Consider the following 17,437-nt stretch of genomic DNA (forward strand, 5'->3'; position numbering starts at 1 on the left):
CTCTGCCCCCAAAGTCTCCTGGCGCCACCCCCAAAGCCCCCAGATACTTCTTGAATTGGACTTGGCAACCGTAGCTCAAGTGCTTGTTGGAGGATGGAGGTCTATTTTGGATATTGCCAGTGGATCATCTCGCTGTTGGAGGCAGGCGTCCACCGTGCGAAAATATCCCGATTTGGAATGGAATCCCCCATCCTCTGTGTCATCCCATCGGGGCCCTCGGCATGAATTATGCTTATGAGTATTATCTATTCCATTGATCTCTGCTTTCCGGGGATCTCCCCGCTTTGCAATGCTAAACCATCTGCGTTCTTGCAGTAACGGTGCGTCCTAAATAACGGGCTCCTCCAGCTCTAGTTTAACCCTTTCACAATGAGCCACAACAAAAACGCATGAGAAGAACCGCGGCCCGGATGCCACAAACGAGTCCCAAGCCTTTGCGGCACAGCGCATTTCGGCTTCTCCCTTCCGTTTCCATAGCGGTTCTCCATAAACCTTGTGGGAACGGAACTGCTGGTACAAGCGGAAGGACGTCCCGCAGCAAAGACTATCTAGTATGCGTGGGGAGCCCGGACGATTGTTTAGAGCAGGGGTGTCAAGCATGCAATCTGGGGGCCGAATGAGGCCTTCGGAGGGCTCCTATCAGGCCCCCAACAACGGGCTGTCATCTGCTTCCTTCTCCTTTTTGCTTGCTTCCTTATACATCGCGGCTTGCTTTGCCAGGCTTGCTTAATCGCACAGGAGTTACACAGCAAAACCTCTATTTTCTCCATTGGCTGAGGCTCCTCCCGTGGGAAGGAAGGGGGGAGGCAGAGCTTGCTTTGCTGGGATCGTTCAATCGCACAGCAGAGCTACTGAGCCGAGCCTCTCTTCTTTCTACTGGCTGAGGCTCCTCCCCCTCTTGGTCCCCTGGGGAAAGAAGGAAAGAGCCAGAGCTTCCTTTGCCCATTTTCTTGGATCCCATGGAAGAAATACAAAGTGAGCACATTTAAGACCAATGAGTGCTAATATTTTAAGCATGCTTTAAGTTTTTAATATATATATATATTTAATTGTGTTTGTCTGTGTCCTTTATAAAGTTTATATCTCTGCTACCTAATCTTAAATAGGTACACACGTGGCTTGGCCCGACTTGGTCTGACCCGACATGGCCCGGCCCAACAAGGTCTCATTTATGTCAGATCTGGCCCTCATAACCCCTGGTTTAGAGAGTCCAAAGATTAGAATACAAATCCAGAAATGCCCTGTGACCCAATCCCAAACATAAGAACATCAGAAGAGTCCTGTTGGATCAGATCAGTGGTCCATCCAGTCCAGCATCCTGTCTCACACAGTGGTAAACCAGTTTCTTTGGACGGTCAACAACAGGGCAGAGAGGCTGAGGACTTCCCCTGAGAAGAACATTAGAAGAGCCGTGCTGGATCAGAACTGTGAGGGTCCATCTAATCTAGCATCCAGTTATTCTGGAAGTCCAACAACAGGGCAGAGAGGCCGAGGCCTTCCCCTAAGAAGAACATCAGAAGAGCCCTGCTGAATCAGATCAGTGAAGGTCCATCTAGTCCAGCCTCCTGTCTCACACAGTGGCCAACGTGTTCCTCTGGAGGTCCAACAACAGGGCAGAGAGGCTGAGGACTTCCCCTAAGAAGAACATTAGAAGAGCCTGCTGGATCAGACCAGTGAAGGTCCATCAGTTCAGCATCCCATCTCACACAGTGGCCAACCAGTTCCTCTGGAGGTCCAACAACAGGGCAGAGAGGTCAAGGTCTTCCCCTAAGAAGAACATCAGAAGAGCCCTGCTGGATAAGATCAGCGAAGGTCCATCTAGTCCAGCCTCCTGTCTCACACAGTGGCCAACCAGTTCCTCTGAAGGTCCAACAGAGCAGAGATGCCGAGGCCTTCCCCTAAGAAGAACATTAGAAGAGCCTGCTGGATCGGACCAGTGAAGGTCCATCGAGTCCAGCATCCTGCCTCACACCTCCAAGGTAGGAGAGCTCACCACCCCCCGAGGTAGATTCCCCACCTTGCCTTTGTCTAACCCATGTACACCTTCTGACATTTCATCCAGTGCTGAGCTCGGGTTTTCAAATGTCTCTCCTGGATCTCAGGGATTTGAAACATGGATTACCAAAAGCTGGGCCTCTTGCCAAGTTAGCAAATCCAGAAGCCCTTTAAAGGGGAGGTAGCCCAATCAAATCAGATAGCGGCGACAGCTAAGGAGGGAGACCGCCAAGGAAGTCCACAGTTGCCGTTGCTATGCAGAGGCAAGCAACGGCAAAACTGCCTCTGCTCACCTCATCCAACATGGCCCCTCTTATGTGACACAGAGTGTTGGACTGGATGGGCCACTGGCCCGATCCGACATGGCTTCTCTAATGTTCTTACGTGACACAGAGTGTTGGACTGAATGGGCCATTGGCCTGATCCAACATGGCTTCACTTGTGTTCTTATGTGACACAGAGTGTTGGACTTGATGGGCCATTGGCCTGACCCAACATGGCTTCTCTTAAGTTCTTATGTGACACAGAGTGTTGGACTGGATGGGCCATTGGCCTGACCCAACATGGCTTCTCTTAAGTTCTTATGTGACACAGAGTGTTGGACTTGATGGGCCATTGGCCTGACCCAACATGGCTTCTCTTAAGTTCTTATGTGACACAGAGTGTTGGACTGGATGGGCCATTGGCCTGATCCAACAGGGCTTCTCTTAAGTTCTTATGTGCCACAGAGTGTTGGACTGGATGGGCCATTGGCCTGACCCAACATGGCTTCTCTTAAGTTCTTATGTGCCACAGAGTGTTGGGCTGGATGGGCCAGTGGCCTGATCCAACATGGCTTCTCTCATGTTCTTATGTGACACAGAGTGTTAGACTGGATGGGCCAGTGGCCTGATCCAACAGGGCTTTTCTTATGTTCTTATGTAACACAGAGTGTTGGACTGGATGGGCCATTGGCCTGATCCAACAGGGCTTCTCTTATGTTCTTATGTGACACAGAGTGTTGGACTGGATGGGCCATTGGCCTGATCCAACATGGCTTCTCTTATGTACTTCCCCCTCCAGTGTAATTTAAATGGCATGTCAGCTCCGATTCCCCTTCTGCCTTTCCTGGAGCTCAGCCTGCAGTGATCGACTTCCAGTTCCAAAGTTTGAAAGAAGGTTGCTTTGTTTCTCTGCGCTCCCTCCCCATTCACCTGCTTTCCTGTGCGCTTCCCCAACTGGGAGCATCAGGGAACGTGCGCGGCTTGCACACGCTGGCTGGGGGAGACGCGTCCTTGCCGCCCTCCTCCCTCCCTCCCCACCCCAAAAGGACTCTTGCTGCCCTTGCAGCCTATGTAATCTAGGGGCCTCTCCTCCCACCCACCCACGAACTTACCCTTCAGGCACATGGTGGTGGAAAACAAGGCGGCGCACGGAGCCTCCAGCTCTTCATGGCTGGACTAAGGCCTGCTGGGAGCAGGCGATAGGGCTGCCCACCCACCCACCCAACGTTCAGCATTTTCCCACCTACCCGCCCAACTCTGCTCCGAGTGCTTCAGGGGAGAGCTTGTTGGTGCCGCTACCTGTTTCATGTGTTGAGGCAATCAGGGGGAGGGGTTCTTAGGGGGAGGGGGGAGCCAAGACTTAGTGAGGGGGCCCGTCAAATCCACAAGGAGGCTGGGCCCTCTGGACCCCATGGGGCGCTCGGGCCTGGTTGCCAACCTCGAGGTAGGACCCGGGGAGCCCCTGGAATTCCAGCTCATCTCCAGACTACAGAGATCAGTTGCCTTGGAGAAAATGGATGTTTTGGAGGGTGGTTGCTATGGCATCGCATGCCACTAAGGTCCTCATCCTGCCTAGGATCAATTCCCAAATCTCCAGCAGTTTCCCCAACCAGGATCCGGGAACCCTATCGACCGCATCCCCTGGGGAGACCGGGCAACCTTAGCACTTGGGCCATCACAATTTCAAACAAGCCAGGTATCTCCTGCTTCTCTCTCAGGAACCTGCTTCTCTTCCAGTGTACTCTGTGGTGGAGGCTTGGAACTCATTTGTCGAATCCGGGCCACTGTTCTTCTCCTGTGTTTCTGTTGTGTTCTTAGAAGTGGCCAGTTTGGTGTCGTGGTTAAGTGTGCGGACTCTTATCTGGGAGAACCGGGTTTGATTCCCCCACTCCTCCACTCGCAGCTGCTGGAATGGCCTTGGGTCAGCCATAGCTCTGGCAGAGGTTGTCCTTGGAAGGGCAGCTGCTGGGAGAGCCCTCTCAGCCCCGCCCATCTCACAGGGTGTCTGTTGTGGGGAGAGAAGATATAGGAGACTGCAGGCCGCTCTGAGTCTCTGATTCAGAGAGAAGGGCGGGGTATAAATCTGCAGTCTTCTTCCTCTTCTTCTCAGACCCACCCACCTCACAGGGTGTCTGTTGTGGGGAGAGAAGATAAAGGATATTGTAAGCCACTCTGAGTCTCTGATTCACAGAGAAGGTTGGGATATAAATCTGCAGTCTTCTTCTTTTTCCTCCTCCTCCTCTTCCAGGAACCTGATTCACACATAAGCTCCCATCCCTCTTGCAAACCTGGCCCTTAGTTGGAGAGTAAAGGAATGTCTCTCCACGCGTCCCTTCTCCTTTTTGTCTGCACGCTTCGGTTTCTTTTTCCCAAAGAAGAGTACAGACTGCCCTCTGCTGGAAACAAAGGCATATTGCCTTGAGTGGACATTTGGGAGTGATACGTCTCCCTCTAGTGGCAGGTAAAAAAAGGTTCAACCTCCCCACAACAGCAAAAACGAAGTCGCATGGAGATCAATTACTCTGAGACAACCCTATTGAGGGCTGATGGTCAATACGCAGGAAATGACCGATAAGTTTCCGTGTCTGCCACCTTCTGTCCCCATGTATTCTACAGCAGCGATCAGCAGATGAAGTTTTGTAGATGACGGATTGGCTATTTGTTTAGTTTATTTAGCATCTGTCTTTCTCACTAAGACGTAAGGCAGACTATAGAGAACAGAAAGAGGAAAAAATGAAATTAGTACAGGACATCTTATGAACGATTCAAAGGGAATAGGGTTTCCAACATGACCCTAATACCCTAAGGCAGGGGTGGCCAACGATAGCTTTCCAGATGTTTTTTGCTTACAGCTCCCATCAGCCCCAGTCAGCATGGCCAATGGCTGGGGCTGATGGGAGTTGTCTCTCGGCTTGGCTTCGCGAACGAAGATTTAAGAAGGGTGCAATAGTCCACGTTTGCTGCAGGCTCGCTGGTGGCTGACAAGACCAATGTGGGACAGGCAGGTCCGGCCACAGCGGCTGCAGGGAAAAGTCTGATTTAGGGTTGGTCCTGTAGCAGTGCGATTCTTCCTCAATCTCCTTTTGTCCTCAAGACCAGCTATGCGTGTGTTCTCAAAGGAAGAGACAGCCTGGTGGATGGTGTGCCTCCATGCTTTGCGATCTGAGGCTAGGTCAGACCACTGGTGATGGTTGATGTGACAGGTGCTAAGGGATTTCTGGGAGTTGTAGGCAGAAAACATCTGGAGAACTACCATTGGCCACCCCGGCCCTAAGGTTTTTCGTTGTAGAAAGGTTTCCCTCAAAGCTACAGGGCAAGGTCGATGTTACAAAATGGCTGTTGAGACGCAAAATGTGATGGATATTTTTATTGTGGGCTCTTACACCGAAGGTTTTAAATAATGATTGGGACCTTTCTTTGCCAGTTTGGTGCAGTGGTTAAGTGTGCGGACTCTTATCTGGGAGAACTGGGTTTGATTCCCCACTCCACTTGCAGCTTCTGGAAGGGCCTTGGGTCAGCCATAGCTCTGGAAGAGGTTGTCCTTGAAAGGGCAGCTGCTGTGAGAGCCCTCTCAGCCCCAACCACCTCATCTACCTCACAGGGTGTCTGTTGTGGGGGAGGAAGGGGAAAAGGTTGTGAGCCGCTCTGAGACTCTTCGGAGTGGAGGGCGGGATATAAATCCAATATCTTCATCTACCTCACAGGGTGTCTGTTGTGGGGGAGGAAGGGAAAGAGGTTGTGAGCCGCTCTGAGACTCTTCGGAGTGGAGGGCGGGATATAAATCCAGTATCTTTATCTACCTCACAGGGTGTCTGTTGTGGGGGAGGAAGGGGAAAAGGTTGTGAGCCGCTCTGAGACTCTTCGGAGTGGAGGGCGGGATATAAATCCAGTATCTTTATCTACCTCACAGGGTGTCTGTTGTGGGGGAGGAAGGGGAAAAGGTTGTGAGCCGCTCTGAGACTCTTCGGAGTGGAGGGCGGGATATAAATCCAATATCTTCATCTACCTCACAGGGTGACTGTTGTGGGGGAGGAAGGGAAAGGAGATTGTGAGCCGCTCTGAGACTCTTCGGAGTGGAGGGCGGGATATAAATCCAATATCTTCATCTACCTCACAGGGTGTCTGTTGTGGGGGAGGAAGGGAAAGGAGATTGTGAGCTGCTCTGAGACTCTTCAGAGTGAAGGGCGGGATATAAATCCAATATCTTCATCTACCTCACAGGGTGTCTGTTGTGGGGGAGGAAGGGAAAGGAGATTGTGAGCTGCTCTGAGACTCTTCAGAGTGGAGGGCGGGATATAAATCCAATATCTTCATCTACCTCACAGGGTGTCTGTTGTGGGGGAGGAAGGGAAAGGAGATTGTGAGCTGCTCTGAGACTCTTCAGAGTGAAGGGCGGGATATAAATCCAATATCTTCATCTACCTCACAGGGTGTCTGTTGTGGGGGGAGGAAGGTAAAGAAGATTGTGAGCTGCTCTGAGACTCTTCGGAGTGGAGGGCGGGATATAAATCCAATATCTTCATCCACCTCACAGGGTGTCTGTTGTGGGGGGAGGAAGGTAAAGAAGATTGTGAGCTGCTCTGAGACTCTTCAGAATGAAGGGCGGGATATAAATCCAATATCTTCATCCACCTCACAGGGTGTCTGTTGTGGGGGGAGGAAGGTAAAGAAGATTGTGAGCTGCTCTGAGACTCTTCGGAGTGGAGGGCGGGATATAAATCCAATATCTTCTTCTTCTTCTTCCTCTTCTTCTTCTTCTTCTTCATAAGGATTGCTCTGTTGTCTGTATGTTAAATCTAATCCAGGGAGAAAATACTGTAATTTTCAATGCTGTACCTTTAAGGAACATTTAGATTGCACACACCTGTGGTTTTTATAAGAGACTGCATTTTGAAATGGACTAGGAAATTGACCATACAGCATGGAAGTGCTTACAAGCGTCAGCAAACTGAGTACCGAGTTAGAGTCAAGGTTCCGGTTATGACCTTTAAGACCTTGAGCAGTCTGGGACCAACGTATCTACGGGACCACCTCCTCCACTATGTCCCTGGAAGAGCACGACTCTCTACTGGTTGAAATCTACTGGTGATCCCCGGCCCTGAAGAGGTCCGGCTGTCCTCAGCAAGGGGCAGGGCTTTCTTAGTTCTGGCCCCCGCCTAGTGGAATTCTCTGCCAGAAGACACCAGGGCCCTGCAGGATCTTTTCTAGTTCTGCAGGACCTGCAAAGCAGAGATGTTCCGCCAGGCTTTTGTTTGAGGATGGCGACAGCTGCCGTGCTGGCACCCCACTCTCCCCCTCCACGTGGGGGGAACTGCTCCCAATGCCTGGAAAACAGAATTTCGGCACATTATAAAGTATGTTCATTGGGCTGCAATTGTTTTCAGTTACTGGTTTTATGGATTTTAGGTGTACCTTTTGTTGTACATCACTTGCCCGGGATTGTACGCTACTGCAATTGCACACCACTTGCCCGGGATTGCACACCACTGGTTTTATGGATTTTATGTGTACCTTTTCTTGTACATCACTCGCCCGGGATTGCACGCCACTGCAATTGCACACCACTTGCCCGGGATTGCACACCACTGGTTTTACGGATTTTATGTGTACCTTTTGTTGTACATCACTTGCCCGGGATTGCACGCTACTGCAATTGCACACCACTTGCCCGGGATTGCACACCACTGGTTTTATGGATTTTATGTGTACCTTTTGTTGTACATCACTTGCCCGGGATTGCACACCACTGCAATTGCACACCACTTGCCCGGGATTGCACACCACTGGTTTTATGGATTTTATGTGTACCTTTTGTTGTACATCACTTGCCCGGGATTGCACACCACTGCAATTGCACACCACTTGCCCGGGATTGCACTCCACTGGTTTTATGGATTTTATGTGTACCTTTTGTTGTACATCACTTGCACGGGATTGCATGCCACTGCAATTGCACACCACTTGCCCGGGATTGCACACCACTGGTTTTATGGATTTTATGTGTACCTTTTGTTGTACATCACTTGCCCGGGATTGCACGCCACTGCAATTGCACACCACTTGCCTGGGATTGCACACCATTGGTTTTATGGATTTTATGTGTACCTTTTGTTGTATATCACTTGCCCGGGATTGCACGCCTCTGCAATTGCACACCACTTGCCCAAAATTGCACACCACTGGTTTTATGGATTTTATGTGTACCTTTTGTTGTACATCACTTGCCCGGGATTGCACGCCACTGCAATTGCACACCACTTGCCTGGGATTGCACACCATTGGTTTTATGGATTTTATGTGTACCTTTTGTTGTATATCACTTGCACGGGATTGCACGGGATTGCCCAGGATTAGGCGATTCAATAATAATAATAATGATGATGATGATGATGATTGATGATGATGATGACACTTTTTTTTAGAAGGTATGGTTTTATGCTTCTTCAGGTTTATCCTATGGTGTTATGCTGAATATGTTCTGTATGGTTTATTGTTTGCATTTATGTACTGCTCGTAGAAGCAAATGCAAAACGTGGGATAAAGTACGACCACGTCACGTATCACTCCTTGTGCCTGGCTGTACAGAAGAAATCTCTTGGAGCACTGGTCTCTGTGGAAGACTTCACCATTGGACTTGCTACCTGCACCCTTCTGTTTAGAAATTCTGGACATGGACTTGTTTTACAGTGACTTTGGGTGAGGGTTTGGGCGTTCCTTATGTACTAGTGACTGTAGTAATCTACTGTCTAGAAACTGAGATATGCCTTGAATATCATTTATAGTAAATAATAATTTGTATACTTTTGGAGGCCGGTTTTCGCTGAGGTTTTTGCAACCTTTTTTTCCTGCCCCACCTGGGGGATTGGCAACCCTATTTAGGTCATGCGTCGTGATTCCCCAGAATGGTAACACAGATTTGCCCAGGAAATCAGTAGAATCAAAGAAAAAATATGAGCATGTGCTGAAGCCGGCTAGCAGTGCCTAAAGATGAAAAACGACACCTTTTTTTTCTAGGAGGGGGTATTCATGATACCTAAGAATCTCAAATTTGTGTCTGGTCTGGTCCTTTTTCACTGGAGATGCTGGATATTAAAACTGGGACCTTCTACACACAAAGCAGTTGCTCTGCTACTGAGTCACAGCCTTTCCCTGATAAATAAGTGAACGACACCTGCGAAGCACTTGGAACCACTGAAATGTATAGATGCCGCTTTTGTTATTTAACAGGATTTTTTTTTACCCCCTCGCACAACTGTTGTCCTTTCACCTTAAACGGTGTGACTCTTTGGAACGTTTGAGTGCTCCCGTCCAATGAAAACCGTGACTGCAAGGCGAAGGCCTAATTTTGCCTCTCTCCCATCTCATCTCTCTGGCACCTGTGACACATTGCGCACTGTCCTTTTTTAAAATTCATCAGCACGGCCAGGAGCCTTTCTAAAAGCCATAATTGGGCCAATCAGTTGCCTTTTCCCTCCGCAGGCCACCGGTTGTTTGCGGTGTCATCTAGACAAAAGAACCGGGGCTCACGTCCTGTCGTTACTGTAGACCTTCTGAAAAACCTTTGTAATTATGGTGATTCTGGCTTGACAAAGCAATAAACTTCTCCGCTGTTGCTAGCAGAACAATTAAATTATATATATATATATATATATATATATATATATATATATATGAATAAAAGAGCCAATGTGGTCCTTATCTGACTGGGATTCTAATTCAGGATCTTTTTCTCTCCCCCTCTCCCGATCCCTTCCCTCTCCCTCTCCAGAATTAGAATCTCAGTCAGATACAGCAGGGGTGGCCAACAGTAGCTCTCCAGATGTTTTTTGCCTACAACTCCCATCAGCCCCAGCCATTGGCCATGCTGGCTGCGGCTGATGGGAGTTGTAGGCAAAAAAACATCCGGAGAGCTACCGTTGGCCACCTCTGGGGTCTCATTTGACCGACCTCAGAAGGATGGAAGGCTGAGTCAACCTGGAGCCGGCTACTTGTACCAGCTTCCGCCGGAATCGAACTCAGGTCATGAGCAGAGGGCTCTGACTGCAGTACTGCAGCTTTACCACTCTGCGCCATGGGGCTCTTCCCAAGGTAAAGGAAGTCCCCTGTGCAAGCACCAGTTGTTTCTGACTCTGAGGTGACGTTGCTTTCATAACATTTTCACGGCAGACTTTTGACGGGGTGGTTTGCCATTGCCTTCCCCAGTCATCTACACTTTCCCCCCAGCAAGCTGGGGACTCATTTGACCGACCTTGGAAGGATGGAAGGCTGAGTCAACCTGGAGCCGGCTACCTGAACCCAGCTTCCGCTGGTTAGTATAAAGTTAGTTAGTATAAGAGATAGTTAATAGTTCAGGAGGTGACTCCACTCCCAGAAGACTCAAGGGGCTAGATCCCTACACGGAATTGTTTTCCAAAGCATACCTCCATGGTGCCAAGAGAAGCCAAGAGAGGGAGGGCACTGTGGAAAGGCATGGGTTGCCATCCCGATGTTAGCAAGGCCTCAGTCGCTCATGTTTCCTTGACACATCTGAGAAGATGTTACAATTGTGTTTATGTTTATGGATTTCGATGGTTTCCCTGTGTGAGCTGAAATGGTGATTGGATGTGTTGTCCAGCAGCAGTGTCTTGGAATAAAATCCTGTGTCCTGTTTGAGTTAGGCTGTGTTCAGCCACTGCCAATTTTTCAGGTTGGCCAAATCTGCAGTGTTTCATGCTCTTTTGTTCTTGTCTGGATACTACGTTGTGCGGTCCCAATGTTAACCTGTCCACAACTTCAGGGTATGTGGTATACTTCTGCAACAGGAAAGAAGAGAGTTTAAAAATGGATAGAGCATGGTTTCCAGCCCTGAAAAACACAAAATGCTCTACATCTTACAACAGCACTACAGAGAAGATTAGAATTTCAACAGCCAATCCAAATGCAAAAGAACCTCCTCAGGAAAGCTCTTCGGTTAGCATGCCACAGCCTGGGAAACTCCTACAAGATAATGACTCAGCCCTACCCCACCTTCCTGAGTAGATATAAATTACCTGCCTACCATCTTCTTCTCACTTTGACACAGAGAGAACTGTAGCCTTCTGTGTTATACCTCTGAGGATGCCAGTCACAGTTGCTGGCGAAACTTCAGGTTCTCAATGCCAAGACCACAGCCATACAGCCGAGAAAATCTACAACAATTAATGAACTCTGGCTGTGAAAGCCTTCGACAACATATTCTTTTGTATTCCTTACTCAATTTGACGCAGTGCTAAAAGTATGCTTGCAAACATTTTCTTTGTAATAAATACTTTATAACTTTTGATGCTGGTGGTGGTTCTCTGTGCCACATAAACTTCAAAAGTTCATATGCAATTAAAGGGCCGAACATTAAAAACAAAGTGTAAAAAAATCATAAATCAACATACATGTATTTATTACTTCCGGGGGAGGAAAATGTCGAGCTGAACTCTATGATTCTATAGGGCAGGTCGGGATAGGACCTGCAGATGTATTCTCTGTGTTCAACGATCAAACATTGCATGTCCACAAGTGATGATCACAAAACCATAGAATCATAGAGTTGGAAGGGGCCATAAAGCTCATCTAGTCCCCAACCCTGCTCAATGCAGGATCATACAAAGAATCATAGAGTTGGAAGGGACCTCCAGGGTCATCTAGTCCAACCGCCTGCACAATGCAGGAAACTCACAAACACCTCCCCCCCTAAATTCACAGGATCCTCATTGCTGTCAGATGGCCATCTAGCCTCTGTTGAAAAACCTCCAAGGAAGGAGACCCCACCACCTCCCGAGGAAGCCTGTTCCACTAGGGAACTACTCTAATGGTCAGGAAGTTCTTCCTAATGTTGAGACGGAAACTCTTTTGATTTAATTTCAACACATTGGTTCTGGTCCTACCTTCCGGGGCCACAGAAAACAATTCCAAACCATCCTGTATATAACAGCTCTTCAAGTACATGAAGATGGTGATCATATCACCTCTCAGCCGCCTCCTTTCCAGGCTAAACGTGCCCAGCTCCTTCAACCTTTCATCATAGGACTTGGTCTCCAGACACCTCACCACCTTCATTGCCCTCCTCTAAACCTGTTCCAGCTTGTCTAGATCCTTCTTAAAATGTGGTGCCCAAAACTGAACACAATGCTCCAGGTGAGGTCTTACCAGAGCAGAGTAAAGCGATCCCATCATGTCATATGATCTGGACACTAGACTTCTGTTGATACAGCCCAAAATTCCATTTGCCTTTTTGGCCACCGTGTAATACTGCTGACTCATGTTCAACATATGGTGTACCTAAGACCCCGAGATCCTTTTTGCACAGACTACTGCTAAGACAATGCTAAAACCCCCATGCTAAAACCATGCACTGGATTTTTCCTACCTATACATTAACTGATCACCGGGTCTGTTCAGTTCAGAATGACTCAAATGCCTGCTAGAAAAGTTTGCATTGGGTTCGTGCACAAAAAGCCTGAGAGTTGAAGCCATTTGACAGGGGCTGAATGTTGTGTAGATCTGCTAAGATGAATGCAGATCGGTAGGGCGTTCTCTTAAATACAGTGTTTATTTATGAGTGATATGTATGATTTGTGACTGAGTCAACTCTCTATTTAAATAATTACCTGCTAATTGGAGCAGGGACTAGAACTCCATCAGATTGCAGGAGAAAGTAAATGGGGGGGGGGGAATGGGTGATGCTGCACTGCTATAAAAGGGATGGTTGAAGCGAACTGCCTCATAAGAACATAAGAGAAGTCATGTTGGGTCAGGAAAATGGCCCATCCAGTCCAACACTCTGTGTCACATAAGAACATAAGAGAAGCCATGTTGGATCAGACCAATGGCCCCTCCAGTCCAACACTCTGAGTTACATAAGAACATAAGAGAAGCCATGTTGGATCAGGCCAATGGCCCATCCAGTCCAACATTCTGCGTCACATAAGAACATAAGAGAAGCCATGTTGGATCAGGCCAATGGCTCATCCAGTCCAACACTGTGTGTCACAGAAGAACATAAGAGAAGCCATGTTGGATCAGGCCAATGGCCCCTCCAGTCCAACACTCTGAGTTACATAAGAACATAAGAGAAGCCCTGTTGGATCAGGCCAATGGCTCATCCAGTCCAACACTGTGTGTCACAGAAGAACATAAGAGAAGCCATGTTGGATCAGGCCAATGGCCCCTCCAGTCCAACACTCTGAGTCACATAAGAACATAAGAGAAGCCCTGTTGGATCAGTCCAATGGCTCATCCAGTCCAACACTCTGTGTCACATAAGAACATAAGAGAAGCCATGTTGGATCAAGCCAATGGCCCCTCCAGTCCAACACTCTGAGTCACATAAGAACATAAGAGAAGCCATGTTGGGTCAGGCCAATGGCCCATCCATGCTCTGTGTCACATAAGAACATAAGAGAAGCCATGTTGGGTCAGGCCAATTGCCCATCCAGTCCAACGCTCTGTGTCACATAAGAACATAAGAGAAGCCCTGTTGGATCAGGCCAATGGCCCATCCAGTCCAACAGTCTGTGTCACAGAAGAACATAAGAGAAGCCATGTTGGATCAGGCCAATGGGTCCTCCAGTCCAACACTCTGAGTCACATAAGAACATAAGAGAAGCCATGTTGGGTCAGGCCAATGGCCCATTCAGTCCAACGCTCTGTGTCACATAAGAGAAGCCCTGTTGGATCAGGCCAATGGCCCATCCTGTCCAACACTCTGTGTCACACAGTGGCCAAAAAACCCAGGTGCCATCAGGAGGTCTATCAGTGGGGCCAGGACACTAGAAGCCCACTGTTGCCCCCCTCCAGTTTGGTGTAGTGGTTAAGCGTGCGGACTCTTATCTTGGAGAACCGGGTTTGATTCCCCACTCCTCCACTTGCAGCTGCTGGCATGGCCTTGGGTCAGCCATAGTGGTGAAGTGAGAGGACTATTATCTGGAGAACCGGGTTTGATTCCCCACTCCTCCACTTGCACCTGCTAGCATGGCCTTGGGTCAGCCATAGCTCTGGCAGAGGTTGTCCTTGAAAGGGCAGCTGCTGTGAGAGTCCTCTCAGCCCCACCCACCTCACAGGGTGTCTGTTGTGGGGAAGGGAGATAAAGGTGATTGTGAGCCGCTCTGAGACTGTTCGGAATGGAGGGCGGAATATAAATCCAATGTCATCTTCTTCCGCCAAGAATACAGAGCATCACTGCCCCAGAGAGTTCCATCAATACTTTGTGGCTAGTAGCCACTGATGGACCTCTGCCACTCTGCCTCACTACCTCACTACCTGTATGGGGGAGGGGAGTGACATACCTGGAACAAGAGAAGGCCCAGTTGATGTTGCAGTGATGCATCTACATCACTTCTGATGTTACCCGGAAGTTATGTCATCACATTGACGATGTCAGGGTGATGTTCCGGCCCTTGAGCAAAAACTCAATGGTAGAAGCCAAATTCACCATAAAGTTTCCCCCCGAATACCAGAGGGTTGCCCTGATGTTGGTGTGTGATAATGATGTCCCTTCCGGGTCCTGTCGGAAGTGAGGTAGGCATGTCCTTGCAACTTCAGCTGGGCCTCCCTTCCACTCCCGTTAAGTCCTTCCCCCGTCCCTTGCTGGTTGCCAGGAGGGACCGGCAACCCTACCTCATTCAGAGGCATGAATCCTCTAGATCCCAGAGCCAGGAGGCAGCATCTGGGGAAGGCCTCAGCCTCTTTGTATGTCCAGTCCAGAATGCTAGACTGGGTAGACCACTGGTCTGATCCAGCAGGGCTCTTTCTTGTATTCTTATGAAGGCCTCTGCCTCTCTGCCCTGTTGCTGGCCCTCCAGAGGAACTGGTTGGCCACTGTGTGAGACAGGAGGCTGGACTAGATGGACCCTCCCTGGTCTGACCCAGCAGGACTCTTCTGAGGTTCTTCTCAGGGGAAGGCCTCAGACTCTCTGCCCTGTTGTTGGCCCTCAAGAAGAACTGGCTGGGCACTGTGTGAGACAGGATGCTGGACTAGATGGACCCTCACTGGTCTGATCCAGCATGGCTCTTCTGATGTTCTTATCAGGGGAAGGCCTCGGCCTCTCTGCCTTGTTGTTCCTCCAGAGGAATTGGCTGGCCATTGTGTGAGACAGGATGCTGGACAAGATGGACCCTCACTGGTCTGATCCAGCATGGCTCTTCTGATGTTCTTATCAGGGGAAGGCCTCGGCCTCTCTGCCCTGTTGTTGTCCCTCCAGAGGAACTGGCTGGCCATTGTGTGAGACAGGATGCTGGACTAGATGGACCCTCCCTGATCTGATCCAGCATGGCTCTTCTGATGTTCTTATCAGGGGAAGGCCTCAGCCTCTCTGCCCTGTTGTTGTCCCTCCAGAGGAACTGGCTGGCCATTGTGTGAGACAGGATGCTGGACTAGATGGACCCTCCCTGATCTGATCCAGCATGGCTCTTCTGATGTTCTTATCAGAGAAAGCCTCAGCCTCTCTGCCCTGTTGTTGTCCCTCCAGAGGAATTGGCTGGCCATTGTGTGAGACAGGGTGCTGGACTCGATGGACCCTCACTGGTCTGATCCAGCAGGGCTCTTCTGATGTTCTTATTAGGGGAAGGCCTCAGCCTCTGTGCCCTGTTGTTGGCTCTTCAGAGAAACTGGTTGGCCATTGAGTCAGGATTCTGGACTAGATGGACTATTGGTCTGATCCAGCCGGGCTCTTCTTAAGCGGGTGGAGTTTCTAGGTGACTGGCAAGAAAAGGGTTCAGTGGGCAAGTTCTGGGATTCAGAGTGTTTGTAGGCCATCCACTCCAGGACCAAGGAGGCCAAGGAAGCAACGGTGGGTGGTGTCTGCTTAATTTCATTGGATTGATTGCACAACCTTTGCCAAATGTTTGACAAGAAGTCCCTCGCTACCAAGGAGAAGGCACACCCGAGTGAAGAACATGTTTCCACACAAGGCTACATTGAGCAGACTGGTCCAAGTTGTGCAACTGAAGCGTATGGGATCATTTTTTAAAAAAAAATATCTAATTATTAATAAAGCATTTTGGCATTTATATTTAGCTCCTCACGAGGTGTCAGCTTTTCTCCCATCTGCCGTATTGGGAATTTTCTTTTCTTTTTTCCTCTTACACATGCTTTAATAATGAAAAATGGCTATAGGATGGCATTATCTTAAAGATCTCTAAGGCCTGCTACTCACACCTGGGAATCGTGTGTGATCCATCCATAACAGGGCTGTCAAACATGTCGCCCAGGGGCCGAATCAGGCCCCCAGAGGGCTCCTATCAGATTCCCAAGCAACTGGCTGTCATCTGCTTCCTTCTCCCTCTCTCTTGCTTCCTTCTGCATCACAACTTGCTTTTGCCAGGCTTGCTCAATCGCACAGGAGCTACAGAGCAAAACCTCTGTTTTCTCCATTGGGGAGGAAGGGGGGAAGAACATAAGAACATAAGAGAAGCCATGTTGGATCAGGCCAACGGCCCATCAAGTCCAACACTCTGTGTCACACAGTGGCAAAAAATGTTATATACACACATACACTGTGGCTGATAGCCACTGATGGACCTCTGCTCCATATTTTTATCTAAACCCCTCTTGAAGGTGGCTATACTTGTGGCCAGCTAGGGACAGCTAGCTTTGCCAGGCTCTCTCAATCGCACAGCAGAGCTATTGAGCCAAGCCTCTCTTCCTTCTATTGGCTGAGGCTCCTCCCCCTCCTCGTCCCCAGGGAAGGAAGGAAAGAGCCAGAGCTTCCTTTGCCCAGCTCCCTGGATCCCATGGGAGAGATACAAAGAAAGCACCTTTAAGACCAACAAGTGCTAATGTTTTAAGATTTTTTTTCAAAAAAAAAACCCCTTCAGTTGTGTTTGTGTCCCTTATAAAGTTTATCTCTCTGCTACCTATTCTTAAATAGGTACACTCATGGCCCGGCCTGACACGGCCCCGCCCGACATGGTCCGGTTCAACAAGGTTGCATTTATATCAGATCCAGGCCCCATAACCAGGGGTGGAATTGTAGCAGGGACTCCTTTGCATATTAAGCCACACTCACCTGATGTAGCCAATCCTCTACGAGCTTACACAAGAGAGCTTTGTAAACTCTTGGAGGATTGGCTACATCAGGGGGTGTGGCCTAATATGGAGAACTGCCGCCTCTCTGAAGCAGGTATGGTGTCACGAGCTGGGGCCAGGCCAGGCGAAGTCCAGGGGCAGT

This window comes from Heteronotia binoei, chromosome 10 (genome assembly GCF_032191835.1).
Source record: "Heteronotia binoei isolate CCM8104 ecotype False Entrance Well chromosome 10, APGP_CSIRO_Hbin_v1, whole genome shotgun sequence".
Classification (NCBI taxonomy): domain Eukaryota; kingdom Metazoa; phylum Chordata; class Lepidosauria; order Squamata; family Gekkonidae; genus Heteronotia; species Heteronotia binoei.